Source organism: Lepidothrix coronata, unplaced genomic scaffold (genome assembly GCF_001604755.1).
Source record: "Lepidothrix coronata isolate B3197 unplaced genomic scaffold, Lepidothrix_coronata-1.0 Scaffold164, whole genome shotgun sequence".
Classification (NCBI taxonomy): Eukaryota; Metazoa; Chordata; class Aves; order Passeriformes; family Pipridae; genus Lepidothrix; species Lepidothrix coronata.
In genome coordinates, this window is record NW_016690344.1 from 1182758 (window position 1) to 1196572 (window position 13815).

The 13815-nt window shown below is 37.0% G+C and overlaps 1 protein-coding gene, 1 long non-coding RNA gene and 1 other non-coding gene across 12 annotated transcripts in view; 1 reads left to right on the top strand and 2 right to left on the bottom strand.

The window, feature by feature from the left end:
• The window catches only part of MIPOL1 (mirror-image polydactyly 1), a 198310-nt gene that overhangs the window by 106062 nt on the left and 78433 nt on the right, over positions 1-13815 (top strand). The gene's annotated exons all lie outside the window — the stretch shown is intronic.
• TRNAD-GUC lies at positions 6100-6172 on the bottom strand. The gene has a single exon. It is a non-coding gene; the product is annotated as a tRNA-Asp (tRNA).
• LOC108504446 lies at positions 6146-12035 on the bottom strand. Its single transcript, XR_001877107.1, has 4 exons — positions 11969-12035; positions 10039-10121; positions 8933-9078; positions 6146-8793 (listed from the first exon to the last, which is right to left on the bottom strand). It is a non-coding gene; the product is annotated as an uncharacterized LOC108504446 (long non-coding RNA).

Sequence of the window (13815 nt, forward strand, 5' to 3'; positions counted from 1 at the left end):
GAAACTCTTCTTACAACTCTTTTCTGAATAGAGTTTTACTTTATAAAATCCTAGTGTTTGATAGGTATTAACCTTCTGCAGTGTTAATTTCTCACATAAAGACAAACTGAGATATCACATTATTTCAATGCCTGCTTAGAAATTTGAAAATCATTTGTGCATCAGTATTTAAGATATTCATTTGATGAGAAACATTTTTTTTTATTTATTATTACCTTTAAAATTTGTTCATATTTTACAAACTTCTTTGGCTTTTTAAGAAAACCTCAGCTGCTTTTTTTGATATTTTTTAATTGATGCAGTATTTCTTTCACCTTCTACTTCAGGTGACGTGTGGCATTCCTGTTTATAGAAATAATGCCTGCTTCATAATTATGTTTTTCCTTGTGGATCCCTCAGTATAGGTCAGGTTTTGTTTTCTGAAAGTAGGGGAAAAAGGCAAAAGAAAATACAGTGCTGATACAGGAGTACAGTTGATTTCTCCCTTAGACTGATTTCTTTTTAGACTTGTGAGTTTAATAGTTTCAAAATCAGTGTGTGGGGATCAACAATATGAAACCCCTTAACCAAGATATATAGCCTAACTGGAGCACAGGTCCTTTAATATGGGTTGGTCTAACACGATGATTTGGCAAAGCAAACTGAGAACATGCCAAATCCCTTTCAGATCAGGACTAATAAACTGAGAAATTGTACCCGGAATGATCTTTTTTGGCAATACACAGCAAGCAGCCACCTTTCCATGGCTTTCACAAGGGGCAGGAGCAGCAGTACAAGTGCATGCTCTGACAAAGCTGCCTCCTGCAGAGCACACAGCATGCTCTCAACTGACTGCAAGGAAATGTGCTCCAAAAATAGGGGGGTTTAACATTCCCTTTTTTCAGTGACTCTACGAGAAAATCAGGAGGATATTTATCTGAATCTGCTTTGAACATGGAGAAGAGTTTGTGAGCTAAATCCTCACCTGAGAATCTACACAGTTGTATCACCAAAATCCGTAGAGGAGTAGTATTCTTTCATATCAGCAAGCAAGGACGTAAGCCAGTGCCTTGGCTAAGAAATGGGGAGCACAAGAGATATAAAGAGTTCACAGAATTTGTTCCAGGGTGTCCCAAAGGTAATTAAATGATACTTCTAAAAGATAAGGAAGTTGTCACATTTATTAAATTACCAGGTGTAGATGTGTATAGATGTGTCTTAAAAGAAAGCTAGATAATGTCAATACATGAAAGGAGAAGGCTTTCTGTATATAAGTGTTTTTCTGAAGGCAACACTGCAATATTGATAAGAAGGAGGTAAATAGGGAACAAATGTTCAAAATATGTCTGAGTGGTTTGGATACCTACCTCTCAAGACTTTCAATGATTTTTAGGTATCTAATCCACCTACAGATTTTAGAATGCCATTAAGTACCTGTCTTGAGCTGCTTCAGCACCTCTAAAAATCTAATCGTCTGCCCTTATAAAATATATTTGTTCAGTTTATGCTTGTGTCCATTAAAGTATCTGTGAAATATCACATTCATTACAGATGTAAGACAAAATCAGGCAAATGTCTAAGAAAAGGCATAAATATGTGAGCAGTAACCAATTGTCCCGTGAGGGATTTGCACATAAATGGGTACAGTTGCGTAGTTGCTCAGACCAGCCACAGATGGTACTAAATCCAACACATGATACCTAGCATCTCACCTGGGAATACTTTCATATAGATGCTCAAAAAGGGCTTGTGTGGCCATTTGTAGCAAGTCTGCAAAGCAGGTTTTTGGGATCCCTCCTAAATTTACCGGCCTTTGGACTTTTCCTGTTCCCATACTAGAATCACATCTGTATTGAAAGAAATATTCTATCTCGGCCAAAAAGGGACAAATACAAAAGTTAGAGTCTCTGCAGTTTTGTTTTTTTCTTTCATCCTACTCAATAGCGACTTTGATAACACTGATCTTGTATATCTTGCTACAACTGAAATCCCATCCATTTTCTAAAGGCCTGTGTGCTGGCAAGATTGCTTGAACCATCTTGGGTTTAGTCACTTTACATCTTTCTGATCCAGAGGTAAGGAAACGTCTTAGAGGTAGGATATATTTTCATCAGCCTCAGCAGCTCATCTTACTGTGTTTCCAGGGAATATCACATCCTCAGAGGAGTGTACAAGTGTCAGACAGCAGTGCATCTGTTTCTACGTGGACCACATGGTGTTTTTTCACCTGGTCTTAATCAAGGTGCAGTTGGAAGGAAGCCAAACAGTTTATTTGACTTGTTTCTAAAATATGTCAATATCTGAGATTTGTAAAGAGTTCTTATTTGTAAGCATCATGCAGTGGATTGGTTTCTCCATTCAGTGCTTGATTTGGGAAAGTTGTTTTCTTAACTACCTGATACATCAGCTACTACTTCTGATCGCCTTAGGGAAGTTGCTGCCTGCACAGTCTTTACTGGTATGTATACTTAACTTACCGAAACTGTGAGTCTTCCACTCACTGTAAAAACTCAAAAATTCATCTGCCTTTTTCCTTTTTCAGTCAGAGACTCTCAACAAGAATGAGAAGAGTTGGAGAGCTTCATGTATACTCTTATGCCTCTGTTTGTAGCAATTGTATGTACAGTCCATGAAAAAAAAACTGCTTAAGAATGTCCTGGTTTGCAAATATAAGGCTTATCTTCATCTTCTTGATGACCTTTCATTGTTCTGGTTTTTTTCTGTGTACCAATGTGACTGGAAGCCCTCTGTGGTCTTTAGATCACACTCTCTTCTGGATAGAAATGATTTCTCAAGAGAACACTGCATGAGACGTGTGCTTTAATTTTAATGTACTTTTAATATGGAAAAAAAAAAGGATTTTGTTTGAAATATCTAACAAGCAGGTTTTTTTAGCCACATTTCCCTAAGAAAATAAGGGATATACGATTGTACAGTCTTTCTTTTCACCTTCTGATTTTTAGATACTTCCAACCATATCTGGCAGAAGAATAATGATTGGATCCGTAACAGGGTTTCTCTCATCTACTCAGCTGCCAGTTTTTGTGAAAGTCCTAATATCCCATTGAAGGGGAAATTGAGGATAACTTTATCAGTAGCCATTACTGTTTAGAAGGGGGCAGCTGTGCAGCAGAGTACCACTACTGTTCAAATGATGGACCAAAAAAGTTGAGTAAAGTGAGCTAGAGGTATTGTAGTAGAAAGATATAAAGGGTATAGGGGAAATCCATTAATTTTATGTGGACATTGGAAGGAATATGAGTTGTTATTATGAGGAAAGGTTGTAGGAGGAAAGCAAGGGATAGAGAGAGAGAAAAGTAAAGTTAAGTATCAGACGGAGCTTTATTAGTGTGGCTGGTACCGAATAAATTACTTGATTTTTACACTATTTTTACAGAGATCTTTTGTCCATGGATTTACTTTTTTATTCTTTTTTTTTTCTTTTATGTATCAAAATACTGCATCCAGTACAGAAGTGCAAATTTTAAATCCATCAAGGCTAGTACAACCATGGTGAAGAGCTTCAATCATTTCTCGACATTACTCTTTTTATGTTACATTTAAAGTGATGACATTAAACCTCGAAGGGTTTAACTTCTCAAATCGAAGTCTACACCTTTCATTAGTTTCTAATGTCAGAACCACTAACTAATCCCTGGCGGTTTTGGGGGGAAATAGGGCAGATTAAAAGAGGTGGGACTTGAATTAAGTTGATGTTGATAAGATATTGGCACCAAAACCACTATTCATAGTTTTAGACTAATTCACTTTTGTGGTCAAACATTTATTCAGTGGCATTTCTGACTTAGAAAAAAATATTTTAAAAATATTTTCAGAAAATTATAACAAAGGCAGAAAAGTGAGTCTTATTTTCAAATCTTAGAATAATTTCACTTACTTGTCTTTAGAAGAATAATCCATTTGCTATTTTAGTATTAAAACTTTTTAGATACACGTTGTTTAAGCGAGTACTTCAAAATAGAAATGTTCAAAAAAGCCAAATATAAAAATAAATCACATAAATTTTGTCACACAAAAGAAAATGGGATATGAAAAAATATTTACTCTTATTTTTATTTTTATATTATGTTCTGCTCTGTCCATCTTTTTACCTACCTCTGAAAAGTACATTGAGCTCTGCATTCTTCTCTTCTATGTTTCCATACAAGTTACTACTTCTCTCTTCTCACATCTTACATCATACCTGTTCAACATCATGTAGCTTTTCTTTATTCCCCATTCTCAAAATTTTTTTCTTTTGTCTTCCTTCATTGTTTTCCTAACTCATCCTTCCTTTTCTCAGCCTAGATGTTTGTTTCTTCCTCATCTGCTTCAACCACTTCATTGGGCCACCGAGAGCCTGGACATTCCCCAAAGACCTTTGTCCCATGCTAAGAGCTGTACCTAAGATACTGGCATTTTCCTGTATGTTGGTTTTAGCTGTTCTGTGAAGCAGAAAGATTACTTCAGGTCTCCACTAATCAAATGGAAAATGGATGACATGAGCAAGATGTGAAAAGCTCATTGGTAGCCTCTGGAGAAGTATTGCATTCAAAGCTGACAAATTACAGGGGATTTAAGGAGTGCATGATAGGGCAAGCAAATGGCCTTGCTTTCAGCGAAGCTATTCATCAGAACATTTTCTTTCCTTTCGGGAAGGCAGATTATTTAGACAATAATTATGCGTATTGTGTATTTGTGCAATTGTACAGTGTTATTTGGTAGACAAGCAAAATGCTACACTGAAGTAGCCAGTTAATCAAGAGTTAACCTCAGTTCTGGCATTTCTGAAGCAAGTGTCTTCATTTACTCCCCTTTCCCCTGAAACAGTATGTTAACATTTTTCATTACAGGATCATGTGTGCTTTATTTCACAGCATTCCTGCTCCACACAGTATCCAGAGAACAGCCAATCAATATATTATTTTATCTTTGTTCATTATGTGTGCCAATCCCTTGTTTACTGGATACTGTTCAAACTTTTTCCTGAAAACAGAATTTTGAGCAACCATCATGGGGATTTTCTCTAGTATTCAATGTTATAGAAACCAAAGGTTTAATAAACAGTGATTTAATGTATTCTTGCAGAAATGTTTTCTTCATGCTTCATGGGAAAACCAAGGCATGAAAAAATTAAGCACCCACAAATTTTGCATGCTTAATTGAGACACACAAGATTTACAATTTAGAATATTTATCATTCATAAATTCCTAACATTTAAGATCAAGTCCAGAAGATATTTTTATGCAATTTAGTTGCTCTTCTGAATATCAAAGATCATTGATTTCACCAGTTGTCCCTGTATTGAGCCCAGAAATTTATGGGTTTATTAAACCTGCTTTCCAGAAAGGTATCTATGTCTAATGTAAAAATTTCAAGGGGTGGAGAAACCACCATTTCCCTTTGATCATTTGTTCTAGTGATTCAAGTTGCCCTTGCTCAACTAGATTAAAAATTCCTTCACATCCTGTATTTTCTGTCCATTTATCGAGGGACAATGAGAATCAGTAGCAACATAAAACTATTCCATTCCTGGTACTTGTTCAAAATTAGCACATGTCCTCAGGGGTTTTTATAGTCTGAACAGAATAAGCTCTTTCGCTACATGCCTTGTTCTCTAGTGCCTGTGTTACCAGTATGGCTCTTTTCCACATCTTCTCTGGCTTTTTAACATCCTTTTGTTTTCACATATGGACATACATACATATGCATTTTTATATCTTTGTTTCTCAGTGTCATATGTAAAGTAAAATCACCTTAGTTGCTTCATGGAAATACTATTTTATTGCGTATACACCAAAAAAAGTTGCATTTTCCCAGTTTTTCCACTGCATTATAATGTCACCTTTATTGAAGTCTTATATCTTTATCCATGGCCAGTCTTCGTGAACGAAGATTTGGGAAAGGTCTTTACCCTTCGAGCCTGTGCAGTGGATTTTTTAGGTGAGACACAGTGTGTGCTGAATTGAGCCCACCCTTTAATCCTGAGGTTCATCTGCCGGGGTGGAGTGAAGCTCAGACAGTGGCAGTGAGGTCCTCAGGACGTAGGTTTGTTTAGAGTGACCTTCTCTTAGATGGATGGCCTTACAGGGCTGACAAGCTCCATCTGCCCGGAGGGGTTCCCTGACCGGGAATCGAACCCCGGGCCGCGGCGTTGACAGCGCCGCATCCTAACCACTAGACCACCAGGGGGCCCCCATATCTTTATCACAGTCAGTGTTTTTAAAATATAGTTGCTCTTCCTTTAAGTGTAGCCTGTATTCACTGTTCTTAGACTGAGTTTTGCATTTGGCTTTATTAAAATACCCTTGATTTGAATACCTCACCAAGTGACCCAGAACATTGTTTTGTCATCATTATTTACTCACTTTGTTGTTCATGAACATTACTAGCAGGGTCTACCTGGTTCCAAATAATTGAAGGATACGTTGAGTAAGAGTATGCTAGTACTGATACCCATTCAACCTTGCTGGTATACTAGTATTAGTCAGCGACAATTGCCTCTTGGAACATGGAGAGATTTGTGGTTTTTTGACTTTCAGTCCATTCAGAACACACTTAAGTTTTTTCTTGATGGTACATAGTAATTTTTTTTTAATCAATGTTACATCTGACAAGTGAAAGTCTAAATAATCACTGTACAATGTCCCCTTCTAATCTCATCCAAGAAGGAAATCAGATTGTGTGCAAGACCCATTTTACTAAAAACGTGTTGACTGGTAATAATTATAGTCTTTCATTAAAATCTGTCTTAATTGAATCTAGTGTTTTCACTTATACGGCCCAGTTCTAGTACCACTAGTGGGGTTTTTTAATATTTTTTTTTAATCTTGATACATTATTATGTGCTCTTCCAGTCTGGGAATGTCCTGGTATTTTAGCAACCCTGCAACACCTAAAGTGAAAATTGTCTGAATCTGTAAACGTAAAACTTATTCCTCCTTGATTTCTCATAAAATGAAAGTGTTTATTAATTCTACATAAACTGTAACTATAGCATCCTGGTTTTTTCCAAATACAGACTTCTTGTGTACAGAACACTCCCACTTCAGGTTTTTTTGCATTGCAGTTTCTGGTATAGGTACTCCAAACTTGGAGTGGACTTATGCATTTACTGTTCCTCTCACAGTGAGAAATCCTTACTGTCTGTAGTCCTGTCAATGATACATTTTTCATTGATTCTTATGGCTACTCCTATCAATTGGCATAATTTCAGAACTTCTACTTTTAAGAATTTATTTTTGCTTTTTTTTTCTGCTGTACTTCTGTGACATTTTGTCATAGGTTTATTTTATTTACTTTCTACATTAAAAAGGTCTACATCCACTTGGTTGTGAGGTCATTCTTTTTTATAGCCACTGTCAAAGGACTCCCCAGTTTTCTGTGATATTCTTCTATCCTTTTTTTCTCCCAATTTTGATGTGCTTTGAATACTTGTTAAAGTATTTCTATGCATATAAAGATTCTGGTTGTTTTTTCCCATGTGGAATTCAATTGGTTTATTATCCTCCGAGTATTTATCAATCTCCAGTATAGTAATTAACATCTCTTGTTTTATAATGAGATTGTTTACCCCATGCTCATAAATCATAAATGGCTATCAATGATGTGTAATATCAGTTTATAACTGTACAAAGGACTCGCAGAATATGTGTCCTAGACTGGTCTCCTGTAGCATCACTTTTTTTCTTTTCCAAAGATTATAAATACATGCTGAAGAAAAACTTGTTCTGTGCCCTAGTTAGCTGACCAAGTAAGTCTTTTTTAAGTTATTTTAGTTAGCATATTGACCTCTACGTGTTCAAGAGCCGTGGTCTTGTTACTGATCACTCTAAAAGGAATAATGGCACGGGGGGGTGAGGGGTGCTGTTGAGGCATCCTGTTCCCATTCTGTCTCTCTTATCCTTCCTGTTAATCAGAGATTTTAACATACCAGTTGTTCACCACATTCTAGTAATGTTGGTTATATAAATTTTATTCCCGTCAATGAATTTCCTCTTGCTGCTTACCCAGATTCCTAGGATCAATACATAAGCAACTGAAGAGATTCTTTTCATTATATTCTTTGCCGCATTGGTTCAGCTTGCTTGTTAGGTGCTGAATTTGAGCATGTACCTCATTTGCCTTCCAAATAATCTCCCCTTGTGTTGCTGATTTAATATCCTGGCTGCTCCAGCTAGTTTCCAACTGAGAAGATTAGCCTCCTACTTGTGTGGTGTAGGCTGTCCTGTTCATACAGTCCCTTCTTTCACTGATGTGCTGTTTCACGGATTGAAATCAGCCTGTTTTTTCAGTCACAGATTACAGGCAGAAAATGCTGGAAATAAACTTTCTCACTTGTGATAACTGTGGATAGCCACTAATATTTTAATTTTCCTCTTAATTGTTTTCAGTGTGGTTGAAGCCTTGGGTAATTTCATCTGAGGTCTGCTGTGAAGGCATTATATAGCATTTATGTTCTGTCTCCCATTGACTCCAGTTGCAGCTCTGAGTGCAGGGTGCTTTGGCAGATTAGACACAAGGGATTTATCTTGCACAGTCACAAAATGGGTAACATACTATCAATCCCTCTGAAAACTTTCAGTTAATTCATGCTGAGTGCTGTGGCCAAAGGACAGATACATTCCATGACAGCTGAGCAGCATTCAGCTACATTAAATATCATTAAAGAAGCATATTTGCTGTCTTACTGCAGTCCCATTCCAATGGCTGCAACAAAAAAAATGGGAATAGACAGCCAACAACTCTTTCACTGGGCAGGGATGATTCATGGCCGGGTATAGGTCCACTCCATGCAACAATTGGAAGGGTATCTGGAAAAACATGATAATGCAGTTAAAAGTAGCATCATGATGTGTATGCTCTGGTAACCTTACATCTGGCATTTCTTAATATTTCTGTACTTGTCTTCATGACCTTATTAATGTCCTGCCAAGGAAGGGGTTCACTTACCCAGATTTAGTTGCCACTTGGCAGGGCTCCACTTGTAGTCAATACAAAGAGGAGGATATATCACCAAAAGGTAGTTTGTCTTCTCTGAAGATAAATGCAGAAGAAATGTTCTTTGGAAGTGCCTGGTTCACTTAAACTTGAGGTGGCTGAAGGTAGGGGAGATAAATGGTGTGATTTCACTGTGTGTAGTATTTGTGTGTATAATTATATACATAGGTCTGTGTTGAAAGGTACACTTATAGATGTGTCTAGGTGTGTGTGGCCTTATACACCCATATATATACAGTATTAAGATCTAGCTGTACATAATACTGTGTGTCTCCTCTACTTACAGTACTTCAAAATAAATCCTAAATCAAGCCTCAGATGTGTTAACATTGCATTTGAACTGAGCTACTGAATTTGGATCAGGGTCCCAGATCATCTCTGTAAAAGTATGTTCTACGTATGGCAGTGATAGGGAGTTGACTTGATTTGGTGAAGAATGGTTCCTTCCACTTCGAACAAGCCAAGAACTGCTCAAGGTGTGGGTATGAAATGGGCTTCTGTTGGAAGCTTGGTAAGGCATTGAGAGTGAGAGATTATATGACTTCTGTTCTTTATTCTTTATAATGAAAGAAGGTGAAGATGTGTTCCCTGGAAATCAAGGGATATGTTCCTTTTTTTCCTCAATCAGTTGCTAATGTTATCTACTTTTTTAGATACATGTTTAGGAGATTAGGCTAACTTGAGACAGATTCCCTGGCGTTGTCCTTCCATTTCTAGTCAGTAAAAGTATTAAGCCATTACTTACCTTCTTAACAAAATGTTCTTCATAAAATTAAATTCCTAAAATGCATGTCAGCATAGATTTTTCTAATCAATATTCTTGATTTAATCTTTGTTCCTTTGAAGTGTCACTTGCTTTCTTCCTATGGCATAATAACTGCAAAATTATACTGAAGGAAAGATTATGAATGGCTAGTGTAAATTATTGTATTTTTTACAAACTTTTGGAAAGTTCTATTTTGTTACTGTAATAGTTTGGTTCAGTGGAATAATAATGAAATAGCAAGATACTTTCGTTATCAAATATACTTTGAATTTGTCAATCAGTATTTACTTACTGTGGGCTTTTTACTTTGGAGTTTATTGTAGATACCAGCAGTTAGCTTCAGTGTTTGTAGCAACAAGTATTTCAACCTAAATGCTGTAATTACAAAAATGATGATGATATTTATAGCTTCTAGAAAGCAAACACTCCTTACCATAGTTCTCTAAAATATAATATGAGGGTTACAAAAAATCCTTTAAAATAATGTATCTATAAAATAAAGATTTTTGAAGACAGTAGGACAAGCAAAGAGGTTAGCTAGTAACTCTGTCATAGGAGTAGATACCTAGAGTTAAAAAGCCATTGTTGATTACAGACTCTGACCTAGCAGTTTATCTAAGAGAGAGATGAATTTTGTTTTGTATAAAAGGACTTGTTTCCAGAAAAACTGGCATTCTATCTGCAGTCTAGTTGATGTTAAAAATGAGACATTTTGTGGAAGGCTATGTACCACCTAGATGCTGGATAAAGTTCTCAGAATTTTTCAGAATACCACAGTGCAGTAAAATAAAAAGGAAGCTAAGTTTTATAATACATTGTATTTTAAATTTGTGTCACACTGTGAGGCCTCAGCAGACAGTCTGAGTATTAAATAATGCTTCTTTGACTGTAGAAGTATCATTTTCTTGAAGCCTGAAAAATTAATTAATCTTTGTAGGAAATAAGAAGTTTATTAATTCTTGCCAGCAGTAACAACTTATTAGTGACTAGACCAGAAAGAAACCTCTCGCCCCTTCTGACCTTACTGTGACAACTTATGTTGACATCGGTGGAAACAGCTTTGAATTCTGAGTATTTAAGTCCAGTGAACTGCAAATATTCCTATGACATAATTTTGACAGTTGCAGCTCATTGTTAATTGTTTACATTTTATAAATTATCACTAAATTATCTCTTTTCTAGAGATTTTATTTGATATTTAAAAAAAACAAAACATGTCCTATTGATGGCATCTTCATTCAGCAACTGCTGATATGTCCCTAAGAGCTGGTATGAATTAGCACTTTCTTTTCCCTCAAGAAGTGCAGCACAACTGGATTTCTATCTTTGAGAAATGGTGGGACTTCAGTGTATCTTCATAGATCATGAGCCAAGACTGTCTACCAGCTTCACTGAAAAACAGTACCTTTTGGGTCTGAACTTGAAAATTCCTTAATTTTGTGAGTCCACTCTTTTGAACTATATGATTTTAGTAATGAGTTATTTATTTTGTTAACTCTGATACTTCAATTAAACTTAGGGTATATCTTATGTAGAAAACAAATTTTACCAGCTGCAGGATTCTGGGCCAAAGAGCAAAGCAATATTGGTATAAATGAAATAGTGATAGTTTGTAGGCTTCAATATAAAAATCCAAATTTGGTCATTATGGACTTCATTATGGAATACAGAAAAAAAATGGGATTTGAGGGAAAAAGTCTTGATTTCTTAATATTTAGCTTGTAGTCTCAACACTTTTTCCTGCTGCTTTGACCTCTAGAAGTAGTAGCGGTGGATATTAAGATAGCAGTCCATTTTCACTCAAGGCTGTTGATAATTTAGTCATCTGAAACAGTTTCTTCTAAACAGTGTCTCGAGGATGCAGTTCCTCCCTCCGAGGGGAGTGGTCTTTTGTTGGATTATGTAAATCAGGAAACTCATTCATTACCACTGCGTTTCTAATTCGTGCCTTAACCTGCAGAACCAGGAATTGCATGACTCTTTTCCTGCATACAGCAAACATGAGAAGCCACTGTTCCTGCGTTTGCTTTAGTTTCTGGGGGGAATTGAATGAAAGTAGATTCAAATCAGCAGGGGATTTGTTTGTCAAATTTTGCAAATCAGGCTGCAGAAAATGGAGTTTTACAAGCCCCATTCAGCAGTTCAAGATATCAGACTCGCTTCAGTTTTCAATATAACATTCGTACCAACTCTTTCAATCTTAATTTTGATTGATTACTTACCAGCAGAAGTTTATACTGAAATCTTTCCTTTGTCCTCTTTATCCCTTGCTCACCTTTTCATTCTTTCCATGTCAATTATTAACACTGTGACGTTACTTGTTACTGCAGTAACTTTGTTTCAATGCAGCTGTTGCCAGGTGAATTTTCTCGAGGGCTTGATTGTCACATTTACAAAGATTTTATGAGATAATAGAAAAGTTTTGTTTTGGACAGCAGTCTTCAACTTTACATTCTTGGGCAACTGGCCTGTGCTGTCCCTAAATGTTTTATTTGAAAAAAATTACAAAGGGAAAAGCATTGTGCTTTGGCTCCAGTTTGTGTATGGTAGGTCTTGTCAGCAAGGTAGGTACCAAGACATTGATATATATTGGATTAAGTTCACTGGAACAGATTTACTGTGGCCTTGGTGCAGAGGACGTTCACAAGTTGCTCAGCAGACAGAATGTGTTTGATTCATTTGTTAATTCAGATCTTCTTAGGTCTGTTTTTCAGCTTGGAGGTGTTACTCCATTTAAGTGGTGAGTCTGTCAAAGCTATGTGTTACCAGGCTGTGACTGTTGCAAGACATGGGACCAAAGTCCAGGTGCTTTTGGCTGCCTGTCAGCATGCCAGTGGCCACGCAGTACACGCCCTCGCGTGCTTTTCTGCTCTTAGAGGCTGGTGGTTAACGCTGCAGAGATACACTTCAAGTTGTGACCAGTTCACAGGACTGAACTGACCATGCCAACTGCAGGATTTGGGCAGCAGAGGCTCTTGCTGCATACATGCAGTTTGAAATTTTCCTACAGTATGTCTTGGCCAAGGTGAAACAATATTTACCATTGTTTTCTTCTTCAAGACTTCAAGTTCCTGCTTGCTTTGGGATAGTTTCTGCTATGGAAATCCATGCAGAACACCAGCTCTGAAAATTTCCAGATTCTATCCTAGATTTAGTTAGTATCTGTCTACGTTGGATAGAAACCTTTCTTCAGATCACTCCCTAAGGCAGAATAGCCCTGTACTGTCCATTGCTACTGACTGGCACAGTCTAAATGTTAACTTTGCATTGGTAGGCTAAAGCAGAGTGAGACCAAAACTAAACCACTTTCCCCCTGTCCCCAATCCCCCCCCCCCCCCCCCCCCCCCCGCTGACTCATTCATGGATGACAAACAAAAGGCAAAGAGCCAAGTTTTGCCTTCTGGGGATAAACCCACTGTAATGGCCTGAAAGCAGTGCAAGGGTAGAGAGAAGCAGCTGGAGAAATAAGGAGAGAATGAAAAGCAAATGAAAAGCTGTTGCTTAAAGCCATTCCTTCTCTTTTCATTTTCTCATCGTTTCTAGCGTTCTTCCAAAAGTAGAAAACTGCGAAGTAGGCTCAAGTACTCTGTTTCTTTCGTAGTGTGTAGTGGATTCCTGTTAATAGATAGAAGGATGTGTGTACAAGGATCCATGTCAATATTCTTTCTATAATGACATGTTTTTTTTCTTTTGAGTCTGAAGTGGAAACAGAGAAGTACATTGTTTTGCTTTATTTCAAAACAAAAAATAATGCATCCTGCAGTATATCTTTCTTAAAACATAGCTACCATGTATATTTTTACCCAGCCCTGTTATTGAAACTTTTTGGCTAGTTGATTTCTTCACATGTCCCTTAGAATGTTGGTAGCTCCTGTTAATTGCCCCAGTGACTACAGATGAGCCCAGAACTGATTGTCAAGCTTCCTTACTTAAAGCTCAGAGAACAAGCTGCTTATGATGACCCAACAGAGACATAAGGGAGGTCTATGAAAGGGAAAGTATTCAACCAGCCTTAATCCTTGCTTTCAGTAAGGCAGTGTCTTTAAGTGCAGACTAATTAGTGAATAGA